The following is a 19,845-nucleotide window of genomic DNA, read 5'->3' on the forward strand; positions in this document are numbered from 1 at the left end:
GTCCCAGTGTAGGTCTTTGTGTAGGTCGTGCTGCCAGCTGCCTGGGTGCCGCCATGTTGGAGGCTGTCCCTTCTGGAACCAGGTGGGTGGGGTTCCGGTTTCATCGAGGGGGTGTGGCCTACAGGGACAGTTCCGGTTTTCCTGAAGGGGTGTGGCCTGAGGTGGAAGGGGCGTGTTCCAGAACAGAAGGGGCAGGGCCAAGGGAGGTGTCCCAAGGGTGATTAAGAGTTGGATGGTAAGTATTAGTTGCAGTCCCAAGATGCCAATCAGTTACATTTCCGGTGTTAGAAGAGAAGGTAGTGAAGAAAGGACAAAGAGAACGTGGAGGAATGGGTAGGACAGAGCAGGAGGGATCCAAGATGGCCTCTACACTGCCATCTTGGGCCCGGAGTGGATGAGGTGGACACAGGACGACGGATCCATCAGCCAAACCATTCTTCCATCTGAGCCCATCACAGGCATATGCCTTCGCAACTTCAACCCTATATCTACCTCTGGAATAGTTCAAGGAGCAAGGGGAATAGGAAGAAGAGTCAGCAATCCCAGGAAGTTCCAAACTGGTGGATTTTTTTATCTTCAAATCTTAATATCTCCATAATCATTTGGAAAATGGGAAGTAATTTCTGAGCTGAGCTGTCTCTTTTGGTGGCCAAATCATATATTTTAATGTCTGAGTCCCAGAATAATCTTGTTTTAGCCATGGGTGCAGTAGCATCAGAAGAACTTTTGAAAGCCCATCTGATGATATTTTTTAATTTTTTTTTTTCAAATTTCTTGTCCCAGGATGGCAACCTAAACTTAAAAAAATGGTATGCATTCCTCTCTATGTGCAACATCTATGAGCCCATCTTTGGAAAATGAAAGCACAGTTTTTCAAAGCTACTGCCAAACTCTTGGAGGTTTCAGGGAAACTCCGAGGATCCTGTAATTTCAAAATTAAAAGAAAAACATCTGAGTGACAGGGCAATTGTCTCCCTTCTCCTACCTGCTCTTGTTGCAGGATGCCTCACCATGGTCCATGTGGCTACCTTGGGGTGCCTCCCCTGCTGCTTCAGGCCTCCTGCCTCCTGATGTCTGAGCCGCCGAAGTCTTCGGCCAGGTCTGCAAGGTCTGACACAAAAATCCAAAATCTGAAATTCACTGGAGAAGGGAACTGCCTAGTTGGCTTGAGGACTCTAGCCAACACAATCCCAACCCCTGAATATCAGAGGTCCCTGTTTGGGGGCTACCTGTAACATGCTGGGCCCAGATGGTCTGGCTGGGTGTTTCCTCAGGATCCTCAGCGAGAGGTCCACAAGAGGGTGATGAATAAAAGAGAGACAGGCACAATCTAGTGACCCAAAAAGAAAAGCTTTAATAAGCAAAACAACAAACTCAGAATCCATACACAGCATAGGGTTCACATCATAGGGTTCACTAAAAAGGCAAGGGCCAGGGTAAGTTACAAACTTATATTTGTTGGCGTGAAGTCTGAGAGAAAGGGTCCAATAAAAACCAAGGACTAGGAATATGTAAAATCCTATTGCACCAAATTCTAACCAATAATAACAGAGAAACTACAGAATTTTCTACTACTATTAACATATAATCATTCAGGGGCATTTCCAGGGCACAGGGATCTATCTAAAAGAGATCCTTCTTTCAAGGGCCTGGGGCAAAATCTTTTGCCAAGCCTTTGGCCTGATGGACTCCAACAGTCATTAACAGAGTTGTAACTCTTAAAAATTATGATTTTGGCAGATGTTCACCACCTTTTGATTATCAGAGATACCCAGCTTCCCCAGATGAGCATCTTAGCCCACCTGTGCTCAAGTACAGTCATACACAAAGTTGATGGGTCATTCCTTAGAACTATATGAGAAAAATGAGTCATTAAGAAAGAAAAAAGAGAGGGGAAAAGCGTTCTCCTAAGAGCTGTGCTAAATCTCTATTGGTCAGTTCCTATTCCCCACCCTCACTTCATCTTCTGCTAGATTATCACCTTTTCTTTAGTGCTACTAGGTCAAGTGTTTGTAAGATCGGACTAATCTGAGCTGGCAGAATCAGTCTTCTTAAATAAAACTAAGGGCACCTTTTTCATATTATTTTCTAGTTCAGCCTAAAAGGCAAAAGAACTCCACTTCTCATGTTCATTTTGCAATTTTCTTTTTCACCTGTCTGTTATTTAAAAAGTCAGAAGAGACCTATGAATGGAAATACATCTTCACATAGGCAGATGTAGCCTTGTAAATCTGCCAGGAATATGGATGGCTCCCTGAGCAGAAAGGACAGGGCTTATCAGAGATCATTCAGGAGAGTTTGTGAACAATTTTGTGTATGAAAGAAAGCCTAGGTTTAAGTCTAGGGTACACAGTGTTACCAGCAGCAATTGAAAGCTCTTCCAATGAAAGAGGCATAAGACCAAGCCAAAATTACCAGATTTGGTCTCAGTCCTTCAGCACTTTTCCAGGCCTTTAGACCATGACCTGATAAAAGACAAACAGACACTATGCTACAGCCTAAAAAGATTTGGCATAAATGGCTTAGTTTAGAAGCCATGTACTATTTAGATCCACAGGACTGCAAGCAGAGAGATTAATCTTCATAAATGGCCCATATGCCAACTCTGACCTGTTTGTGACCACATATGACCAAAACACATGAACAAACTTGAGTTCAGACTCTGCAACTCTGTGAATTTTTGGTACCAAGTAATTCCAAAGAATTGTGGAATAAAATTTTTAACTGTAGTCAGGAAATACATACAAGTAACACTGTGCAGTTACAAATGATCCTTATTCTAAATGCCCAGAAGTTAAACATATGGCAGTTGTTTCCCTAGCTAAAACTCCTCACCCCCTGGTGTGTATGTTGGTACGCTTAGCTATTTACAAAGTTCCTGTGAAACAGTGCTTCTGTATCTGTTTGTGAAACAAAGCCTATAGATCTAGAAACAGTAATTCGCTAAGCATATTGTAGGAATGAACTCTAAAATCACACTCGAGCATCCTAAGGGACAACTAACTAATGACAGATGTATAGAAATAACAAATCATAAACATTATACTCTTTCAAATTAATCAAAGCCTGTAAGGAATAATATGAATACTAAGAAAATTGAAATTGGCAGTTACCTACCAAAAATAGATTATTTGAATATTTGGAAAGAAAAAAATAATGTATGCTAGACACATAAAGTAAAGGTCTGCTTCAATTGCTAAAGCCATGCACTGATAGGAAGTTTGGCCCATTAATGAAACTTGCTACCGTAAACTCATTTATAACACTGGAAGAATGTCAAGAAAATTCTTCAGGGAGAAAAAATAGGTGCTGTGTGATAATGATATTCCACTATAATGGTTATTAGCTAATTGGCCACCTTGGAAGCTCTGCTGTTTCCCTGACACTTCCATATATGCTACAAACAAACAAAAAAACAAAGCTTACCACTGGGGGGTATTGTTATAAGCTGTAAAAGAAAGGCACCTGGAGGTGCTAACAAATTTATTACACAGGTGTTATGTCAAGATGTAGCAGGAAGGCTCATGAAGGAGGTAACAAACCTGTTATGCCCATGTGGTGCTGTTCACACAATGAATTACAAAGGCTTCTTTACAGAGAAGATGTGATCATTTCTCCATTTTTAGGCACAGAAGTAGCCTCAGTTGAATAAGGTTTGAGAAGACTTACAGAGTTTTACAGAAGAGAAGCTGTACCAGAAATCCATGTCACAGAATGTCAAGATGTAAGTACAATTAATTAGTCTGTGTCCTAGAAAGTAGATGGTTAAATAGGCAAGATAGAGGTTTCTCTTCAGTCCATAACCAAGTCAGCTAAGAAACCCTAGGCCAAATAATCTTCAATTTTCACAGCTTCATTACCAAAATTATTACATCCTGAAAATATTCTCATTAGCTACATTAGCTACGTCATAACTGTAAGTACTGTTAAAATACAAAGCAAATAATGCAAACAAGCTACTTCCATCTGGGGAAAAAAATGGAGTGACAGAAACATGAGACAGAATGTTTTGATGTTATCCAGAAGGCTTGGGGGAGGAATCACTTTCTGCAGAAGATGCTATCACTACTCTGTGTCCCATCAGAGGGAAAAAAGTAGGAATATTCATCCAAAAGCAATGTCTCTTTTCCAACAGACATTCTCAAAGGAAACTCTGGCCATTAATTTTCTTCCAAATAGCCCTTCGCCACTAGTGAAGATGAAAACCTTTCTTCTGGTTTCTCTTCATCTTTATATGCCATCTTCTTTCTGCCTTTGAAATTAACAGAGTCAACAGGAGAGCCCACATCCAGTATGTCCCTGTCAGGAACCTTGATGACAAATTAGACTGTTGCCCTGACAAGCATCTCCCAGAGCCTCCATCTACACCTTCTGACTGGAGCCTCCATTTAACCTCATGTCTATGCCTTCAGTCTCTGCTTAGCTACATCACAGGTACACTTGCCCCCTGCTGTGCCTGAATTATTGTTTGGATTCACCTGCCTCTGGTACCAGGGGACAGCACTGTGTTGCCAAGGTCATTGTCTGGCCTGCCTCATGGCTGCTCTTCTGAAACCTTCTTTTGGGAAACAGCCTCTTCTTGCTGCTACCTGACCTTCCCATGATGAAAATATACTTGCCTTCCTAAAAGAGTCTCACTTGTCCTTATAAATAGGACTGTACCTTCTGCCTCTGGAAGCCCTCCTTAATAATAGTCCTTAAATGCTTCTCCGATCTGTTGCATCCAATAACATCTAATACATTTGTAAATGGTGGCAGTGAGTAACTCAGTTGAGCATAATAAAAATGCAATGGGAAACAAGATGTAATATTCTCTGACTACCTCCAAGTATATATTATGAATTAGAGTAGGAACATACCAAAATTTTTGATGCACCCTCAAAACAGCCACCTGATTAGTGATACATTATATACACACCCAAGACTCATACTGATTGGATCCTGGGAGAAGGGCAATGAGAAGGACTAAGAATTAGATATTTGCTGTCATACTCACTGCATGGGCTCCTATTAAATTATTCTACTTCCTTTGTCTCAAGGACAGAGTGTCTCAAAATAGTCATATACAACAGGAAGTGTTTGGTACTGTCTTATCAGCATTGAAAAATTATTATCCTGAGTGCTGAAACAGCAAGTACTCCTCTTGCTCTGTGCCTGTCTTTTGTCTCCTGATCCTCACCTCCATGGTTCAAATGGCTTCCTTTGAGCTTAAACATGGATTTGGGGTGATATTCTGGGTTTCCTCTGAACTGGCCAATGCAAAATATTTATTTTAAAAACAAAATGTATTTCTCTCATTGGGGGTGGCGGCTATATGTTCCAAATTTTACAGATTCTGTCAGTTCTATTCACAAAAATTTTGGAGCATAATTTTACATCCCAAATTTACTACATTTTGCATCAGTGTTTTCCTTTAAGGTCTGGTAACATTTTAAAACTTTATATCTACAGGCACAATCATAATATCTTTCAGTTTCTGCCATTCCTAAATACTACACACCATTTCAAGGCTCTTGAAATCCAAACTTTGCCAAAGGCTTTTGTTGTTCTCACCTGATCTTTTGCCACCTTCTAAAGCATCCAAAGATCTTGCCGGCTCTGACTAAATTGAACAGGCTATAGTTAACAGGTTAGCTATGTTGTTTCCAATGCTGGTAATTTAGTTAGTACATTCCATGAGACAGACATATATTATTTTGTTGCCATGTGCCAATGAATACTATTAAGGTTTACTGTGATCCTAGAATGATTCTACACTGAAATCAGGAGACAAAACATGGTCTCAAATGGTAGGTGAGTCGTAACTAAAAAAAACATTTCCCTCATGTGAGGTTATTACAGACTTTATAGTGAAAGAGTGTAGCTAAATTCTTTAATGGTAACTTAATGCATGACTATAGCAAGAGCACATATATTTTAACACATTCTCACACTTACTTGAACAGAAATTTCCTGAGTTTATCTCAGGAAAGAAAAACAACCAACCCTCCCCCAGAAAAGAAAGAAAAAAAAAAAAAGTCTGCTGAACCATGACCACACAGTGATTTCAGTCTGAACAAACTCAGATTTTCAATAAACACAGTTTTTAGTAACTTAGCAAAACAATTTCTCCCTTTTCTTTGCAGCCAGTAAAAGACTGCTAAAATTTGCAGCCAGTTTTCTGCAATGCATCAGGCCCCTTAGTGGAAGACACAGAATGGTAAATCACAATATGTAATTGTCACTTTGAGTGGTTCCCTTAAACTTGTTTAGTCAGAGAAAGCATCTACTTTTGTTTTTCTCCAGAGCTGATCAGAAGAGTCAAAGATACAGCTTGTATTTCTGACTCTCAGTGCAGCGAGCAGTTATGGAGTTATGGAACTCCACACCCTACCAGGAGTTGCCAGCCTGTACAATGCATAGTAAACCTGGGAGGGGTTGGACAATGGAAGTCCATGGCTGCTCTTTCCAGATGTCTGCTCTGCTACACTACTGTACCAATCCTAACCAAAAACTGGAGGAAGCTACCTTTTTAAATCCAGATTGTGGAATGACTTTGCAGTTTAGTTGCACCACAACAGCCGAGGAGCTGGTAAAATTGTTGTGAATTGTAAGGTTTAGTCAGGACTGTTATTTTTTCAGCTACAGTCTCTATTTGAAAGCCTTGTGCTGTCAGGCTGGAGCAAAGTTAAATGACCTAGTCAATGACTACCCTGCTAAGAAAGCTCTTAGGGTTTTTTCCAGGAAGCTGAACAAAGAAGATCCTACTAGAAATGGTACTGTATAGTATTCTCAGAAATATAATGTATCTGATTACATAAACACTACATATTACAAAGAACTTCCGTTTTAGTAGGAGAGTTATCTGAAAAACAACAATGTATCAAATTATTCTGAGTAAATGGGAGCTACATAAAATGGATAATAGGTAATCATTAAATAGAGAGCAGCTTAGAAGACCTTTTATCTGCCAAATACTAATTTATGTCATAAACACTCAAAACCATGGCATTACAATTACAACTCCAAAACAGAAAAACAGGTAATTTGTTTTTGTTTTGTTTTCATAGCGTAAACAAGCATTAACAATATGGACAACAACAATATCAACAAGATAAAAATACAGGAGGTGTTAGTTTTTTTAAATTTATAGAATAATAGCAAAGACAAGTAATTTTTAGTAAAATACGGTGTTGCTAAAACCAGATAAACATAGTTTGTTTAAAAGAGATCAGGTTGACTAATTGCATCTGTCTACTTGTATTTGTATGCTGAGCAGACAAAATATTGTGCACCCGGGCCCTGATGCCGTAATTGGATCTGTGCATACAGATCTCTGTTCCTCCTCTAAGTTCTATTTAATTAAATTATGCTATATACCTCTTTAAAGTAAACAAGACCATTATTCAGTTTATATGTCCATATAAAAGAGACAGCTGGAAACAATACATCCATTCAACACAATCACACCTAATTTATAGACGGCACAACCTCATAGACTTCCCTAAAGTTGCAAGAAGCACAAATTTGACATAGATCAGGAAGAATACAGTTTAAATTAATGAAAAAAAGGAGAAAAAACCCCAGACATAACTAATCAGAGAAGCAACCAGAAATTAATAAATAGAGTAAGTGGACCAATTAAACAAACAAAACCACAAACAAACAAACAAAATTCCAAACAACAAAAAAACACTAAAAGTGTGACAGGTGAAGCAGGAATATAACTCCCAAAGTCCAAATTTGCTTCATAGAAGTGTTTTTCCTCACATTATCTTTATCTCTCTTTCTCCCCTTCACTCCTTGCCTCCCAGGAAGGGAATGCTCAAAGTTTTCTTCCTTTGTGTTGTTCCCTGCTTGTGTTAGCAACCAGCTCACAGGCCCTATCACAAAGGATTTATTTTCTTTTTCTATTATAACAATCTATCAAAATTTCTATTGGCTTTGTGAACTGCAGTTGAAAGTTAATTTAAAAGCATTCTTCAATGGCAGCAAAATCTAGATTATTGGCAAAACACACTTCTTTTTACTTTTATAGTGTACAGAGCAATTACAGGAAAACCCTTATAGTATTTTTAAATTACATTGTATATTTAACTTGTAACAAGAAACATGTGTGCTAAGGGATGAAACTGTATGTCATTTTTCACTATCTGACCTCTAAAGAAAAGTTCTTTCAAAGGACTCAAAAATCCTTAATTTTTAGATTTATACATGTATGAAAATTTAATTACTAACATATAAAAAACATATTCAAATACATTGGAAAGATTGAATATATTAGTATATTCTCATATGTGTGTATGTATGTTCTCATATTAGCATATCTAAAATAATATATTTATATTCTCACTTCCTTTTCTCATAATAACTGGGTCAAACATAATAATTTCTGAGTCTGCTGTTATGTCTAAAATTCATTTTTAAGCTGTATGTTAAGACTAAACAACTACTCCCCAAAATACTTCTTTGATCATAGTGATTTGTCTTTTTCCCGTAGTTTGTGGAGGAACAGAAAAGCAAACTTCTAGATACTCCTGTATTCTTAGGAGTGAAGTCTATCAGACTCACAGGTCATTCAAAAATTGTCCTGTGACTGTCATCCCTTTGATAGAGACTACACTTTTCTTTAACAACGCAGCCCAGAAAAGGATTTAGCTCAGTGAAGTACACCCTACACAGGACATAACCAGAGGACCACAGTTCCTTGCAGTTACATGAAACACAGATGTCTCTGTCTGGGGCCATGTCCCCAGAGGATAGTCCCCAGAGGATGTCCCCTGGATAGAGATGTCTCTGTCCAGGGCACCTCCTGCCTTTGGGTCCACTTCTAGGGAGCAGAATGTAGATGCAGCTCCCTTGAACTTCACACAGCCACGAGTATGTCACCAGACTTTGCCGAGCATCACTCAGCTTCCCACTCTACTCTCCAGTCAGGGGACCAGACATCTGTCTACTGTCCCACCTATGGACCTTGGAGGGCCCAGCTTGAGCTGTTATTTTGTTGTTTAGTTATTGCACCCAGAGGATGTGGACATTTGAAACTCTGCTATAGGAGAGGGGTGAGGAAATCTGGTGTGACTGAGTGGGGGGGTGTAGCTGTGAAGGGGCCTTGGTTCCAGCTCAGATGGTGCAAGAGTGACTGCCCAAGTGGCTCCTGGTTAGGCAGGGAAGTTTCCTTACATGTGGCTCAGCGAATTTACAAGCCTACATGTCCAGCTTTAACACAGACAGGGGCTGACCACCTTTTAACGGCACAACAGCCACTGCTGAGGCTGTGCCACATGGAGAGACGGCATGACCAGCATCCAGCTCAGGGCTGGTACCTGAATTCTGTCTGGTGGTGCTGGGTGAGGGGCTGGCATTCTCCCTCTGTCCTGCCTACCCCAGGTCCTCTGTGGGATCCAAAGGGCAGGAGGACACTGGGGCCATCAAGAGATGGCAAAGTCCTTGCCCTGTGGCTGCTGCCCTGAACCTTGGAGCGCTACAGGCTGGGGGGGGAGTGGATGGACAATGGACAATGTCATCTTGGCTTGTACTAGCAATAGTGTGGCCAAGAGGACCAGGACAGGGACCATCCCCCTGTACTGGGCACTGTTGAGACTGTGCCTCAGGTCCTGCTTTCAGTTCTGAGCAGGAAAGAAACTGGGGTTCTGGAGAGAACCCAGAGAAGGAAAACGTAACTGAGGAAAGGTTTGGAGCACAAGTCTGATGAAGAGCAACTGAGGGAGCTGGGGCTGTTTAGCCTGGTAAAAAGGAGGCTCAGGAGAGACTTTATCGCTCTCTACAACTCCCTGAAAGGAGGCTGTAGCCAGGGGGGAGTCGGCCTCTTCTTCCAGGCAACCAGAGACACAAGAGGAAACAGCCTCAAGCTGTGCCAGGGGATGACACGAGGAGGAATTTTTTCACAGAAGCGGTGATTAAAGTTTGTAATGGGCTGCCCAGGGAAGCAGTAGAGTCACCGTCCCTGGAGGTGTTTAACGAAGGACTGGACGTAGTGCCATGGTCTAGTAGACACGTCTTTGAGTCACAGGCTGGACTCTTTTCCAGACTAAGCGATGCTGAGCCATCGATGCCGCGTTCCCGTGCACCGGGACGGGCGGCCGAGCCCACAGCACGGTACAGCACGACCGCGCCCCACAGCGGCGGCACAGCCGCACTGCGCAGGCGCCGCGGACGGAGCGGCGGGGTGCGCGGGCCCTCGTTGCGCCTGCGCCGCGCTCCGGTCCGGGGCGGCCCCGCCCGCGGGCGCTCCCGCCCGCCCCGCCGGGCCGTGCACGGGGGTCCCGCTCCGCCGCCGCCGCGCCGGGCCTCGCTGAGGGGCGGGCGGTGGCCACTGGCCGCGGGGGGCCCCTCGACAGTTCCACCTGGTGCCGCCTGGAGCGGGGCGGTGACCAGCACATCCCGACTCCTTCTTCCTCGGAGCAGCGGGGGTGGAGAGATAGGGGCTGGGGGAGGTCCTCTCCGCCCCCGTCGGAGGGAGCGGAGCGGAGCGAGGGGAAAGGTGGGTGTCGGAGAGGGGCCGGGTTTCGGAGGGGCCGGGCTTGGGGTGGGGATATTCCCGAGGGCTGCTCCGCCAGGTACTTGTGGAAGGAGGAAGCCGGCGGCCGTCACCGACCTGGAGCTGAGGGGCCGGGCGCTGCCGCGGGGAACTTTGTGGTACTCGGGGTGTGCGGGTTCTCGCTTCCGTTCCCTTCCTCTTTCTTTTTCTCTCTTATTCTCCCAGCGCGGCCCGAGTCGCGTTTTCCTCACGGCCGTAGCCGGGGCGGGTTTCCCGCCCCGCGGGGGCCGTGGCCCCGCGCCCGGCTGCGGGCCGGGATGCACCGGGAAGCGCCGCTCCGCGGGGCTGGGCGCGCTCCCTTCCCTCCGCGGGGCGGGGGTGGCGGCCGCCGCTCGGGGCCTGCGCTTGCCCGGTTTTTAAACGTTACCAGTTTACCGGTTACCGTGGTAAAAGGTGGTAAAAAATTCCTTTGGCGTGCTAGTTTCTTAGCGGCGGGTCGCGATAAGTTTTTGGGTATTTGCGGTTTCACGTGGTAGCTGAAGTTTAGTACCCCAAATCTGGGGTGTGCTTGTCTCTAGCAGAAAAAACGTGGATCCGCTGCTGTTTGCCTTGTTCCTGGTGCGTGGTGGAAGTGTGTATGTGGAAGCGAACTGATTGACATCTATTCTGCAGGGTTAATCAATAATCAGAATGGTTATTAATGTAATGCAGTTTTGTAGACCTTACTGAAAGCCTTAACTGCACAACAGATTGTTACAGGGATGAAATTTCTACATCACTGTCGTCCTCAGGAGATAATATTTTTTAACAAATCTGAAGTATTGTGCTCCCGTTGTTGCGGTGGTGTGATGGTAGCTGACTGTCATATGTCTTGATAAAGTTTCGCAATTTGAAACTAAGTAATAAACCCAAGTTCATTATGTGTACTGCCAACTTCCCTCACTACTTTTTAAGTAAAAATGTGATTGCTGATATTTTTCCTTTACCTATTGATATCTCAAAATCCAAAGTCTGGGAAGCTTGGCAGTGGTGGGAAATTCAGTTGTCCCAGGGAACTAACCATGCCTAATGTTTATTTTTTCACTATAACCGTATGCAGAGGTGAAAATATAAATGTTCACTGAAGTCAGCGCTCCAACTTCATTCAAAGAGTAGATGTTACACTAATTTAAACTTGCATCCTGCCTCTTAGTGATGTGTAAAACCTTTGCTGTTCTTAAAAGCTTCTGTATCTTCTGATACAGAAGTTAAGAAGGCTTCTTTTTTGCCTTGCGATTCAAAAAACCTCCTGATGTCTTTTAACACACTGTTGTAATAGAAGCCTTTATAGGGAGACATGTTGATGAGAACAGTCTTGTATAAATGCTGATTAATCAAACGGCAAATAGTCTTAAGAAGTATCTTTCTGAATAATTTAATTTTAAAAGTGTACTGAGTAATTCTGCTATGATCAACATTTTTTCACACTTGCTTTAAAACTACATGTTGCAAAATTTCAAGAGAAAGTTATAGTTCTCACTGGAGTGAGAATCTTTTTTTTTTAGTTAATCTGTCAAATGAGCTTATGGAGGAACTTGTAATTTTGTTTTCCCTTTGTTCTATTTGAGAATACAGTTTTGTTTTTTTTTTCTTAAGTTGTGGAATTGCTATCTAATGTGGGTGTATGATTCTGAAGCTGTGATACAACTAGTATGATGAGTCTCTTTTCCTAAGTTTTTTTTTTTTTTTTTTTTTTTAAATTTTCATAAAGGTTTTATTATTTCAGTTGAGAAAGGATGGAAAAAGAGTTATCTGTCAGTTGGGGTACTGCCCTGAAATACTAATAAAGATAACTTAATGTTGACATTGTTTCTGGTTTGGGTAGAAATGAGGCAGGTAAAACATATGTAGTTCTTAAACTGAACAAATCTAACATTGTAAAGTAGAACCTCCCTAATAAACTACCTTTTGAGCGAGTGAAACAAAGACTATAGACATATTATTTAAAGTATTTTTGAGTATTTTTAAAGAAATTTTCTGAAGCAGAGCCTTTACATGTTTCAGTGAAGATACAGGTGGTTGGTGATAACTGCAAGTTTGAGTATGCTCTGAGATTCTAAGTGCTGTCTGTGCCGCTTCAGGAAGACCTGGGAGTTTTGGGTGATTTGGGGGTGTTCTTTTTTTGTTAGAAGATGCTAAACACCTTCTGAGAATTGAATGTCATTGTTTGGTCTCCAAACTGTTAGTTGAAAATTCAAGCTGCTAAGATAAGTGTTGGTTAAAACTGCCCTAATAGACCTAAAGTTAAACAACATTTTTCATAAGTCCTCTTGTGACTTTTTATTTTCAAGGGCATTTAATAAAAAAAAATAAAAGAAGAAAAATTACACTTCCTTGCTGCTTTGATACAGAAGTGGAGGCATCATTTTATTTCTGTGAAATGCTGAGACTAATTTAGATCCAAACCTTGTATTTAATGAGGGTGAGAATATGTAAAAGTAAACACAGAGAAATAATTTTTATTTGGATCAGAAAATTTCTGTAGAAAGCTCTGAGAATTTCATTTTTATGGCAAAGAAATTGGCACTCTATTTAAGCTTACTATGTTAGCAGGAAAATGTGACTGAAGTTAAAGTGATGAAATTCAAAGAAACCAGACTGGTGTGAACTGTAATTTTTTGCTGGTTATCAAAAGCAGACCACATATGTACCTAAACCTATGGGTGTTTATAGTTGAAGTTAGTGGGTCCTTGTGTTGCTTGGTTAGCAAGAGGAAAACTCAGGAACAACACTAAACACAGCAGCTGTATTTTATTTTCAAATTATATTCAGTCATTCTTGTACCAGATTAAATCTTCAGGTATTCAAAATTCTTCAAAGACTTCAAAATTCTGGAAGATAATGCTCAAGCTTTTAAGGAGTCATTAACCACTTCCTTATTATTATCCACAGATTTCTGGCTCAGAAGCCATTTTGAATTTTTTTATTATTATTTATATTCTACAGAGAATTACATAGTTTACCTTTTCCTGTCCTTGCTTTATAAATACCTGTTTTTAACCCACTTTGAGTTATGTGCTTGTGGAAGACATGTAGTATAGCCTAGTATGAATGAAGTTCACTCCCCAATCTTCTTTACTACTACTATCTGACATAATCAGAAGTGGAAATCATCTATCACAATCAGAAACATGAAAATAGAGAAATATAAATAAATCTCCTAGTTTCCCTAGCAGTGTCAAATTGCTGTTCATTGATTTAATCTTTAGTCAAGAAAATTAATCTGCTTTGTCTGCCCTGTCTGGGGAGATAAGCAGTTGATTTGGGTTCTATCAGGGAGTATTTATCAGGTTTTCTGCTGAACTAATCCTGTGTTAAGTGATAAGCACAAGTGTGTGTTTGTCAACTTCTAAAGGATATTGTGATTAAATGAAATCTTGTATCAAAACATGAGGATGAGAGTTAGTTATATTATAAAATTATGCCTGCAGCTGCTGTTTCAAGGTACAGTTCTTAATTCTTTTGCACCCGTTAACTGTTGCATGTAATTGCACTCTTGCTTTTGGTTTTCCTGCTTTTGACCATTGTATATATTTTGTACTGTTAGTTTCATTTGGTGCTGTGTATTTTTAACTAAAGAGTATATTTAAGAGACCTTTTTTCCTTTTTCTTTTCTCATTTCAGCATGTGAAAATTGTGCCTATTTCTTCAGGTCTGTGGACGTGAGTTTTACATTGGAGTTAGAGGGCAGCATTTTTGACACACTTTGCAGAGTGGGTAGGTGAAAAAAGATTTTGACTGTTCCTGTTGATACCACTCTTCCTTGCTCTTGCTGTTTCCCTCTTGGCTGAAGTTGTTCAAACTCAGGTCTGCTGCCAAAAGAGCAGCACCATCCTCAACAGTGCATTTCTGCACCTCCCTCATAGTGTAGCAACTGTCATATGTGAAATGCATGATAAAATAAATTATTCTGGTACCATGCTGCCTTGCAGTTGTTAGTCACTGCAGTGAGAGCTGTGAAAACAGAATGGTGAGGAATGACATGACTACCTTTGCTCACTGCAGCCATAGATCAGCTTAAAATGACCAGGAAACCACACCCTGAACTTGTGAAAGCCAGTGGAATGAATGCTCATATGATTCAATAAACCAACCATTATCTCTGCAATTAACTTTCTTAATCACACTGAACTACTAGTAATTTAACTTGGTGCCATTCTTACTCATTAAAAGACATGGTGTATTACAATGGCATTTGAAGTCAAGGAGAAGATAAATCATTCTTTCTGCACAGTGAGTAGTAGAAGCAAAGGAATCAGAATTGTGTTTGCATGTGTACGCTGTGTGAAAGTGTGCATGCTTCACACAAGCGCACAAGTGGATGGTGGGCTCAGTGCTCTCTCTTAGGATCTTACCATTTAAATGAGACAATACTGTTATCTTGGAAGGAGGATTGCATTAATCATGGGAATAAGGATGATCCAAAACCAGTTCACATATAGGCAGAAATCAAATCTTAACATGTTGTCTGCTTTGGGTGGGACCAGACTATAAGGCAGAATTGGGGAATGGTAACCTTTTCCTTGTATGTAGGTTGCATGGTAGCTACAACTGAAGTACATGAGAAGGATGTAACAAAATTTTAGAGTATTTCTCCAGCTTTTGATCCAGCTTACAAGGTAGTTCCTAGACTGCACTAGTTTGGAAAAGACAATGAACATTTTTAAAGCAAGAATTCAAGGCACATTTTTGCACATGTCCAGAGTGGTAACATACTTCAAGGGCTGCATTTGAATGTGTAAATTATGCTTCAACACTTTGAGATACAGACTCCTATCTTAAAGGTCTTTTCCAACCTAAATGATTCTATGATTCTCTATGTCTTCAGGCATTTAACCATAGTGTTTTCTAGGCTAAGAACAAATATTGTTTGGCAGTCAGTATGAAATGCATGATGGTGCAGTGATCTCAAAGACCACTAAAAATGAAAAGAATACATCATCCAAGTATTTTATTGACTTGTAACATTAAGAGGTGACATAGTTCAATTAATAAATTACATTTAATCCCTCTTGCTATATTTAGGCCTTTATCTTCCTGATTGTGCACAGCTTAATTATGATTTTGTTTCTCTATTTTTTTTTTCCATTTCTGTAGGTTTTTTTTCTGGTTCACTTCCTCATTTTATTACACATGATACTGAATTAATTTTCTTACTCTTTTGATTTGTCAGTTCATCTGTTTCTATTTTCTAGTCTCTAATTTGTCTTTCTTGCTTCACGTATGCAGACAAACTGTTTGTTCTGGTCTTGTGTTATCGGGAAAACTACTCTACTCATGTCTGTTCCTTCCCCTTCATCTCAGTTATCTGTCCTTTCCCAAAACACAATCAATGTTGAAGTAATTCGGTGCACAGTTTATGACCTTGGATATGGTGGAAGCTGCAGTGCAAAACTTAGTTTCTGTGGAGAAAACTTCTAAAACTCAAAAGCACGTGATATGCTCGTTTTTCATTTGATTTCTTGCAGTGCTAGAAACTTTTTTTCTGTGTAATAAGACCTGGTAGAGAAGCTGAGCTGTCTTAATTGTCATTAGCTTGAAATTCTGTCATAGAAGATTTTCTTTCTATATCATTTTCTTCTACTGTGTACAAATCTGCTCATAAATATACAATGGTTTTCTAAAATGTATGGAAGTACAATTAGGTGTACAATTAAAAGTGTGACAGTAACTTGAAAATAATTCTTCATTGCTGAATCTTTCCTGCAATGTTCCATAACATACTGTCTGTAGGGAAATCAGTTTGCTCATGCTAATTTTTGTCTTGCCATCACATAAAATAAGTTTCAACTGTATGTGTGTATATTTATATGTATGTACAGTAATGAGACTTCTATGTAAATAAGAAGGTCACTCTGTCTATACTGTTCCTTTGTAGCTTCTGCTCTATATAACTTGTTTTTGGTATGGTTGCTCTCTGTAGGGCTGAGGGTTGGATGATAAATGCAGTCTTTGGTGTAAAATCCTTAAGTAACAACATTATAATTCCTTAGAAATATTTTATTTTTGTGAATTTTATTTTGGACATACAGGGTTTATCTATTTTGTGTAGAAAATTGGTATTTTTATTGCACGTCTATAGCAAGTGTAGCGTAGCGTGTTGTGAAGGATGTTATGTTCTCTCAGAGAAGCTATTTATCATGTTACTGGTTGCCATTTCAGTGTGTATCTTAAAATAAAAGGAGAGCAACTCAGAACAGACACCAAAAGCAATGTCTCAGCAGGATCCAGGGTTCTAAAAGCAATCCAAAGACTAGATTTGAACTGTCCTAGGCTGAAAAGTGTTGGTCATTCACTTTTCAACCAGTCAAGTTTAAAACTGTAGACTTTCCAAAGGTGGTAACTTGTTTAATAACCATATTTTATAAAGCACAGAGAATTAACAGGGTGCATGGATTTAATTATTGATAAAATTCAGGAGTTGTATTCTGCTCAAAATCATGTTTCTTGCATATCTGATTGTATGTTTTACTGTTAAATCACTTCACAATATATTCAATCAGGGGAAAGTAATTTTTTTTACCAACTAACTGGTGTGTTCCATTGAGAGGTGGAAGAAATGAAGACTGTTGGAGGATATATCACTGTGAAGTAAAACTGAAGGGAAAAGTTCATGTGTGACTTATGTTGTATTTAGGTGAAGAAATGAGCAAGGAGAAGAACTTGTCCAAATGTATGGAAAAGATGAACCATTCATTTCCACAAAAGATGCATGTTTTCTGGATATGGGGGAGAACATAAACAAAAATAAGGGGTTATTGATGCTGTGCTATCTCCTGAGTCTGCCAAAAGGCTAAGATTATGACTTCCCTCATTTATGCAACTAGTGTATTAATATGGAAGCTTTCATCTGAAGCATCTTTACAGGGGCTAGTTTATTACTAATTTTTCCAAAACACGAAGTGGAGGTGGGCCTGAGAAACACAGATCACTGCATGAGAGAATTTCTTAGTGTGAGAAACTGATAAGAAACTTTGCTAAGGAAGCAGAGAGGAAACCAAATACTCATGAGACAGAAAGGACAAAAACTGTGTAGTTCATCGGTATGATTGTATTTTCCTTACATACAACACTACTCTCTTATAAAGTATTAAGGAGTAAATAAAAATTCAACTTGTAAATAGAAATATTGAATCTGTTGTTGATCTTGAGGCAAATCTTTCACCTGCTAGAACAAGAGCTTATTCAATTCATAGGTGATACACATAATCAAAACCACTTTTATTACTTTCCAACCTCTCTACTTTAAGTGTGAAATTTTTAGAGCTTTTAGTCCTAGATTTAAACGATTGTATGTGCATATGAATTTTCCTTTAAAAAAAAAATTAAAATTACTCTATTTTGGATGAGATCTTTAATTGTGAAGCAGAAAATTCAATAGTCAAAAATCATACAGTCAAGAACATGTGTCTTTAGAGTGTCACAGTTAAGTTGAGACTGGAAAGATTTTTTTTAAAACTATTTGTAAGGCTTTGAAAATTGGTAAGTTAGTGAAGCAGTTTCATGCTTTTAAGTTAAATGATTGATCACTTAAGAGTCATAACTTTTTGGTATCTTCCTGTGAATCTGTGATGCTTTTTGAGCACATGGGAAGTGAGTTTCCTCCCCCCAATATTATTTTCTTAAACTGATCTGAGTATATTTAGTTCTGCCAAACAGTAGGAATCAAAGTAACAAAAGTAGATGTCTTTTATCCTGCAAGGCAGAGCAGCTGATAAACACTGTATCCTGGAATTTTTCTGTTTTCAGAAGGAACTAGAGTAAAAAATGAATGCCAAAGGGGATGCTTCAGATAGCAGCTTTGCAGAAATTTTGATTGGTATTGTAACCCTGCTAGTTGTTTTCTTTCTCTTTCTTCATGCTGTGCAAGTTAAAGTATTTCCTTTGCAGGAGGAAAGAAAATGATCCACAGTTCATCACATTTTTACTTTTATCACAGTGTTTTTCTTTCTTCCTTTAACCCGTTTTACCTTTGCGTAATTTGCTAACATCTTTCAATCTTCTTTTCCTTTTTCAAAATTTTTTATATGCGGTATTATATAGTGTAAGTGTTGATACAGATCTCTTAGCAATTGATTTAAATGGAAGAATCTCTTTTATAGCCTTTCACACACACTAGTTCTTTTGTTAAAACCCCTCCTGGTTTTTGTTGTTACAATATTGTTTGGCATTAGTGTCATGGTGTTGTTCTGTTTATTTCAGCTTTACTTTCTGGATTTTAGCCTTTAAAAAAAAATAAAAACCAGATTGTACAGTTATGGTACTTTATATGGCTGGCCAAAACACTTTGCTTCTGGCCAAATTCAAGAGAGACAGCTTACTGTTGGTTTATTTGGGATCCTGGATGTTTAGAGCATGATTGGGCGTGGTAAAGTATAAAACTATGCAAAACCCTACACAGTGTGGCATTGTATAGATACATTTGTGATTTTTAAGTATAAATCCCTTAAATTTGAAGCCAAGCATCTTCATCTACACAGTACTTCATTCTGTATAGTGTTTATTTAGAGATATGTTCCCATATTCACTTGCTTATTAAGAATTAGAATGAAAACTTTCAGTAAGGATTGTGTTCACTGTTCTATTGATAACTTGAAAAAGATATATAAGTAAAAAACTGTGTTAAGTCCTGAGGAAAACCTAATCTTCACATAATTAAGGTATAAGCTAGCTAGGAAGCATAGATATCAATCTTTGTTTCCAGAAAAGTTTGTATTTATACTATTGGAAATTATATCACATATGATGATACCACAAAGGAAAGCAGTCGTCTTTGATGACAGTTTCAAAGAAAGCTCTGTCTCTGTGTTATGATGCCTGATGGATCTCTGGAATATTCAAGGTGGTATATGCCTTACTGTCCTTTTGGATGAGCTTAAAGCCTTCACACTGAGTAGAGGTATTTCTGTCTTTAAGAATGAAAATTTTATATTCATTAGAAAACTAATTGTCACTTTTAATTTTACAGCTCTTGATAATCACATGGTCAAGGTTGCTTTTGCATATTTTGCATCTTTCAAGAGGAAAATGTTATTTCGCTATGTTCTTGCCCTGTATCTAGCAAAAATGCAAAGTATGTAATGTTTTTCTCTTGAGCATTTTAATTACTGTTACATAACTCTTTGAAAGTGTGCAGTTACCAGTTACTTGTTACCAGTACAGCAGGGAGCTTCAGTAGTTGACAGCAGATGCGGTGGAGCAAGCTGTGTTGCTGGCAAAGCCAGTGAGCATTCAAGCCTACAGAAGTGCAGCTATCAGTGCTAAGACAGTGCTTCTAGGGTGACCGGCGATCAGCAGCTTGAGCCTGTGTTTGGGGGAGTGTCTTC

General features: G+C 39.6%; 1 protein-coding gene across 4 annotated transcripts in view; it reads left to right on the forward strand.

Annotated features, from left to right (window-relative positions):
• The window catches only part of PTBP3 (polypyrimidine tract binding protein 3), a 73,647-nt gene that overhangs the window by 18,117 nt on the left and 35,685 nt on the right, over positions 1 to 19,845 (forward strand). Inside the window, exons 1-2 of one of the 4 annotated variants that reach the window (XM_014259519.2) lie at positions 10,347 to 10,483; positions 14,144 to 14,236. The gene's annotated coding sequence lies outside the window, so the exon portion shown is untranslated. Of the gene's footprint in view, positions 1 to 10,346; positions 10,484 to 10,553; positions 10,639 to 14,143; positions 14,237 to 19,845 lie in introns of those variants that run through there. The other 3 variants (XM_088054071.1, XM_014259518.2, XM_088054070.1) reach the window with 3 other exon arrangements.

The sequence above is a fragment of the Pseudopodoces humilis genome, chromosome 4, assembly GCF_049639895.1.
Source record: "Pseudopodoces humilis isolate 2021_Gansu_Grassland_sample_001 chromosome 4, ASM4963989v1, whole genome shotgun sequence".
Classification (NCBI taxonomy): domain Eukaryota; kingdom Metazoa; phylum Chordata; class Aves; order Passeriformes; family Paridae; genus Pseudopodoces; species Pseudopodoces humilis.